Raw genomic sequence first — 7,219 nt, forward strand, 5'->3', positions numbered from 1 at the left:
TTATTTAAATAAATAAAATTAATTCTTATTTTTTTTTATCGATTAAATAAATGTATTTAAAAAATTATTGGTTATCCAAATTTTTTTAAGATATATTTATTTGAAAATTTTTAATTATCCATAGTTTTTTTTTTTAAGTAAAAAAAATCATCTTGATTTGTCAAATACATCTTTAAATATATCTTTTTATCTTTAAAAATTAATTTCTTAATAATTAGTTATATATATGGGTTTGGACATAGGATTAGTCTTAAATGGTCAACTAGCGAGTGAAAATCACTTGATTTGTAATTAGTGCTACATTTTGGAATGTTTATATTTTTGTTATCTTTACAATTAAATTTATAATATTAATAATTGTAAAGTTTGCCTGTTGAATTATAAAAACTTCATATATCATTTTCAATTAGAACAATCATATATATTTTTTATATTTTAAAATTAATTTTTATATATATCTTAAATTTTAAAAATATTAAATAAAATTTTATCTTCAGATTTCATAATAATCTTTTATTATTTAAAAGGATCAAATTTAATCTATTAATAATTTATAAATGATTGTTTAATATCATTCCTTAACATCAAAAAATTTTTTTTGTCATTGTTCTCCATTTTTGTGTTACCTCATTTTCTTTTTATATTAAAAAGTGAAAGTTATAAAAACATTTATTTTTTCTTTTTTAGATACTTATGATAAGCTTACAATCTTTAACTTTGACTTTATATATATAAATATATATATATATATATTTCAAGATATAAAATTACATAAACATAAATATTCTTATATTTTGTAGGTACTCTCCACAGACTTTTTCTCTTTACTTTTGACTTTTCATTCAATTAGTTATATTTTTTCTTTCAATTGGCTTTCTTTTTTCATATGTTACAAGATGCAAAGTTAAAGAAAATATTTATTTTTCTATTTTGTTGCTATTGTCTATAAGCCTTTTTTTTCTTTATATTTGACTCTTTACTCAATCAAGTAATTTTTTTTCTTTTAATTCATCTTTTTTACAATATGCAAAATATATTTTCATTAATAGTCTGCTTAATTACATTGATTTGAACATATTATTTATATCAAAATATTGTTACAAATAACAATAACTAATTGGATTTGAAATCATATTTTATATCTATAATATAATCAGCCCACAATTATGATTTTGTGTAAAAATTTGTAATCTTTGTACTTCTTCCTCTTCAAAGTCATAACACTCTTTTAATTTATAAAAAAGTTAGGATAAATTGAAATCCAATTTAATTTCACTCTTTTTTATTTTTCAAATCAAATCTTATTTAGTAAGTACTTGATATTTTCTTAAACATAATTTTTAAAAAATATGAATTTAAAAAATTAAGAAGTGCCCATGAATTTGGTGGCATTCATATGTAAACATTTCTAAATTTTAGATTCAATTTCAAGTCTGACTCAAATCACTTATTCAATTTATATTTATTATTAAAATGTTTAAATTTTATAATATTAAAATATATTTTAAATTTAAAATTAAATAAAATTTTAATTTAATAATATTTTGAATCTGTATTTAAAAAGTTATGCATAAAATTATAAATCTAATCCATAACCTAACTAATGAATAAGTCTACTTCCTAATAAATTAAAAAATTATATTCAATTATAGTTCAATTGCATTTTTTTTTTATTTCCTTTGCTTGAATTTTGTAAAGCGTTTATTAATCAAACATGACTATGAATTCAAAAATACGGGTTCTCTTAATTTATTTTAATTAGTTTAATTGAATTAAATTTATTTAACTAACTTTCTAATATTTAATTGATATAAAATTATATATTTTTCATATGATAATATTTATACTTAAAGTGTATGAGATTATTTGGCAAGAGAAAAATAATTGAAATTAAAAAAATAATTTGTAATTTTTGAAATAACATTATAATTAACTATGATTTATAGGATTTTTTCCATTATATTTTACCTATAAATTAATTTCAAGCATAAATAATTAGATATATATGATTTTGTCTTTCTTTTAAATTTTAAAAATTTGAATAATTAATAATTTTTTAAATATATTTATTTGATAATAACATAAAATTAAAAATTATCTTATGTGTCTAGATAACAAATAACTAAATTAAATAATAAATAGTTTTTAACTTGTAACATCACAAACTAAATCTCCTAAAAAAATTGTTTCAATTACAATTAAAAAATAATTGATTTCAAAATAATTAAAAGAAAATTAATAAAGCAAGATAATTGAAAAATAATTAAAATAAAACAAGATAATTCATGTATTGTACGAGTAACAAACTAGTTAATTATAAAATAATTTATTAGTTGTTATTTTTATTTGTTTAGTTTTTTTATTTATATTAAAAATTATTTTATTCATAATTATAATTTTTTATCGATACATGTAATTGTCTAAAATTGTTTTTTATAAAACTTGAGAAATGTTACTGGTGAGTCAGTGAATATTGACAATGGTTAAAAATGATATTTAAGAAAAAAATTATAATTAATGCATTATTTTTTTATTAAAGTTAGCGAGAATAGCGGATTAAATGTAATTCTTTAAATAATATTTTAATTATCTTAAATGGTGTCTATAGGGAACCCATAAAATTTTGAACTACTGATTAATTGGATAATAAATAATGAAATTTGATTAATTAATTTATTCCTAGAAGGTTAGCAGTACACTGTTTCCGTACGGGCTAATTTTCTTTTGTTTTCTAAAAAAATACATTTAGTACAATTGCAAAATTGGAAAGAGGATTTTTTTTTTTTCTTTCAAAAAGACAACATGCCGACTTATTTTCAAAATTTTGCAGCGTTAGTTTCGTAGTTGCGGTTGGAATCTTTAATAACAAGATAAGATTTTAGATTGCAAGGGTTAGCCTGACATCAATAAAGATATCTGCCGATCGTCTTCTTGGTCGCCTTGCCTTGTCATTGGCTGATTGGGACCAAGGGTGCGCTTTCTTTTGACTTCTCTCCTTCAAGCTTAAGGAAACACACAAAAGCAAAAAGGAAAGTAAATACCTAATCGTAAATGTGTTTCTCAATTCCAACATCTTTCTTCCAATCCAAGCAAATCTATATATATGAAAAGCATCAACGCGGTGGATGTCTGAGAAGTATATAAATATTAGGTTTTATTATTGGTTATCATCAAGCAAAATCAGGCTATCAGCTAAGCTTTCTTCTTCATGAAAGTTGATTGTTTGCCATAATCTTTACAAACCAAATAGTTGTAAACTTTTCCTTTCATTTCTTTTTTTTTCTTTTTTCTTTTTTTTTTTTTTCATAAAAGACCGCAATCTGATAATAAAAAAAATACAGTGCAAGCTTTCTTTCCTTTAGTGTATATCTATCATATTGTTTTGCGTACTCTTTTTTTTTTTAATTATGACTGCCATGTTTCATGCAAGCATGCTTGGAATAGAATGTATACTCCAAGTTCCAGCTAACCTATGCAAGCCCAAAAAGAAGTGGCACACCATATTCACTACCATCTATTGTTCTAGAACATTTTTATCCCTTGTTGTCAAGCCTCCAACACCCAAAGAAAAAACCAAGGCTATTCCTCGCTCATCATCTCGTGTTTCACTCACTGTTATACCGGAAAACAGTCTTTTCCAAATTGATCAAACAACTCTCATTGAGCTAGTGAAAGAGAAAAAAATCGAGAAGCTGAAAAATCATGATGGGGTTGATGGTGTGGCTTCTGCTCTTGGCACCGACACCGAGGTTGGCATTTCTGGCAGCACCGAAGACATTGCATGCCGACATGAGGCATTCGGTTCCAACACGTATAGGAAACCACCAACGAAGACCATTTTACATTTTGTGATTGAAGCATTTCAAGACCTTACAATAATGATTCTTTTAGGCTGTGCAGCTCTTTCACTTGGCTTTGGAATCAAAGAACACGGGCCCAAAGAAGGGTGGTACGACGGTGGAAGCATATTCGTAGCTGTATTTCTTGTCATTGCTGTTTCTGCCATAAGTAACTATAGGCAGAACAGACAATTTGACAAGTTATCAAAAGTCAGCAACAATATTCAGATTGATGTTGTACGAGGAGGTCGGCGCCAGCAAATTTCAATATTTGATATCGTTGTTGGAGACATTGTGTGCCTAAAAATTGGAGATCAAGTTCCTGCTGATGGATTGTTCTTAGATGGACATTCTTTGCATGTCGATGAATCAAGCATGACCGGGGAAAGTGACCATGTTGAGGTAAATCGCAGCCAAAATCCATTCTTGTTTTCAGGGACCAAGGTGGCTGATGGGTACGCTAGGATGCTTGTCACGTCTGTTGGCATGAATACAACATGGGGCCAAATGATGAGCCAGATCAGCCGTGACACTAATGATCAGACACCCTTACAAGCGCGTTTAAACAAGCTGACCTCATCAATTGGTAAGGTCGGCTTAGCAGTTGCTTTCCTGGTTCTTGTCGTTTTGTTGGTTCGTTACTTCACAGGCAATACAACAGATGAGAATGGAAACCGGGAGTTCAATAGAGGCAAGACAAAGGCTGATGATGTAATAAATGCTGTGGTGGGAATCGTAGCTGCTGCTGTTACCATCGTTGTAGTTGCAATTCCAGAAGGATTGCCATTAGCTGTCACACTGACTCTGGCTTATTCGATGAAGAGAATGATGGCAGATCAAGCAATGGTGAGAAAGCTCTCTGCCTGTGAGACAATGGGCTCAGCCACCACAATTTGTACTGACAAAACAGGTACTCTCACACTCAACCGAATGAAGGTGACAAAATTTTGGCTTGGCCAAGAATCTACGGAAGAGGGTGCTTCTTCAATTTCTCCATTTGTTGTTGACTTGATCCATCAGGGAGTTGCTTTAAATACTACTGGTAGTGTTTACAGAGCTTCTTCAGGAACAGAATTTGAATTCTCAGGCAGTCCTACAGAAAAGGCAATACTTTCATGGGCTGTCCTGGAACTGAAGATGGATATGGAGAAGATGAAGAAGAGTTGTGAAATACGCCAAGTGGAAGCCTTCAATTCTCAGAAAAAAAGAAGTGGGGTTTTGATTGTGAAGAAAGATGATGGCACTGTCCATCTTCACTGGAAAGGAGCCGCTGAGATGATTCTAGCAATGTGCTCAAGCTACTATGATGCTTCTGGAATCGTGAAAGATTTCAATGATGTGGAAAGGATGAAATTTGAGCAAATTATTCAAGGCATGGCTGCGAGCAGCCTCAGGTGCATTGCTTTTGCCCATAAACAAGTTCCAAAAGAAGAGTACGAAAATCTAAAAGAGCAGAAAAAGCTTAAAGAAGACAGCTTGGCCCTGTTAGGACTAGTGGGTATAAAGGATCCATGCAGACCTGGAGTGAAGAAGGCTGTAGAAGATTGCCAATATGCTGGAGTAAACATCAAAATGATCACTGGGGACAATGTTTTCACTGCAAGAGCCATAGCTACTGAATGTGGGATTCTCAGGCGTGGTGAGGAATTTTCCAGTGATGCGGTGGTAGAAGGTGAGGAATTCAGGAATTATACACCACAGGAGAGGATGGAGAAAGTAGAAAAAATCCGAGTTATGGCAAGGTCCTCTCCTTTTGATAAACTTCTAATGGTACAGTGCTTGAAACAGAAAGGGCATGTAGTTGCAGTCACTGGTGATGGCACAAATGACGCACCAGCGCTCAAGGAAGCAGATATAGGACTATCCATGGGAATTCAGGGAACTGAAGTGGCGAAAGAGAGCTCAGATATTGTCATCTTGGATGACAATTTCGCTTCTGTGGCCACGGTCTTGATGTGGGGAAGATGTGTCTACACGAATATCCAGAAGTTCATTCAATTCCAGCTTACTGTAAATGTTGCTGCACTTTGTATCAACTTCGTAGCAGCAGTTTCAGCAGGTGAAGTCCCTCTAACAGCTGTCCAGTTATTGTGGGTGAACTTGATCATGGACACATTGGGTGCTCTGGCTCTTGCGACTGAGCGGCCTACAAGGGAGTTGATGGAGAAACCACCCGTGGGTCGAACAGAGCCACTGATCACAAACATCATGTGGAGGAACCTACTAGCTCAAGCTTTATACCAGATAGCAGTGCTTCTTGCCCTGCAATTCAGCGGTGAATCAATCTTTGGCGTAACAGAGAAGGTCAATGATACCTTGATCTTCAACACTTTTGTTCTGTGCCAAGTCTTCAACGAATTTAACGCAAGGAAGCTAGAAAAGAAGAACGTATTTGAGGGGATACACAAGAACAAGTTGTTTATGGGAATCATTGCCACAACCATTCTTCTTCAAGTAGTTATGGTAGAATTTCTGAAACGGTTTGCTGATACAGAGAGGTTGAATTGGGGCCAATGGGGTGCCTGCATCGCAATTGCAGCTATGTCCTGGCCCATTGGTTGGGCTGTCAAGTTCATACCTGTTCCACAGAAACCCATTCTCAGCTATGTGAAATGGAGGAAGTAGGACACCATAATTCAGAATTGCCGCTCATTGTTGTTATTTTATTATTTGTAGACACCATTTTATTAATTAATTAATTTTTTCTTTTTTTTTTATTTTCTTTTTTTTTTCTCCTTTTGACAACCTTTCTATTGACCGCCGGCAGTCGCACTGCCAACGGCACTGACAGCCGCCTGCAGTTGCCAGCCGCTCTGACAACTACCGACAGCTGTTCTGACAGCTAATAGCTATCCTAATCATAGGCAATCAAAATCCCAAAAAATATGAGATTTTGATCTTATTTTGCTCTATAAATAAAGCTGCTTGCAAAAGGAAAAGCCCAGAAACCCTACAAAAAAAAAAAACAAAAACAAAAAACACAAAAAATAGATTAAAAAAACACACTACCATATTCTAAAAAATCTCCGTGAAAAAAAAAAAAGAGAAATCAAACACAAAAAAAAAAAGACAATCTCTAGAACGAGATCTCAACGCCAAAACAAAAATAAAAAATAAAAAATCCTTTGGCCGAATCTTACAGGCCAGATCGACATAGTTTAAGGTCTTTTTTTTTTTGTAAAACTAAGCTCAGATTCGTGTTTAGGGGGGTGAAGAGAAGATTCTTGGAGATTTCGGATTTTTTCGACGATCAATAGATGGCAGCCTACGACCATCAATTGAGGCCGACGTGTCGGAGCAGTCACTAGATTCTAGATTGCTAGAGAGAGAAAGGGGAAGAAGAAAACAAAAAAAAAAAATAGCTGATTTGGCCTTTAAAT

At 31.7% G+C, this 7,219-nt stretch overlaps 1 pseudogene across 1 annotated transcript; it reads left to right on the forward strand.

Annotated features, from left to right (window-relative positions):
* Positions 1–3,136: 3,136 nt before the first annotated feature.
* On the forward strand, positions 3,137–6,554 carry LOC149510859 (putative calcium-transporting ATPase 13, plasma membrane-type pseudogene; annotated as a pseudogene). The gene has a single exon (XR_016334623.1). The product of XR_016334623.1 is annotated as a putative calcium-transporting ATPase 13, plasma membrane-type pseudogene (transcript).
* The last annotated feature ends 665 nt before the right edge of the window (positions 6,555–7,219 follow it).

This window comes from Durio zibethinus, chromosome 27 (assembly GCF_047325235.1).
Source record: "Durio zibethinus cultivar Kanyao isolate XHJ-2024 chromosome 27, ASM4732523v1, whole genome shotgun sequence".
Classification (NCBI taxonomy): domain Eukaryota; kingdom Viridiplantae; phylum Streptophyta; class Magnoliopsida; order Malvales; family Malvaceae; genus Durio; species Durio zibethinus.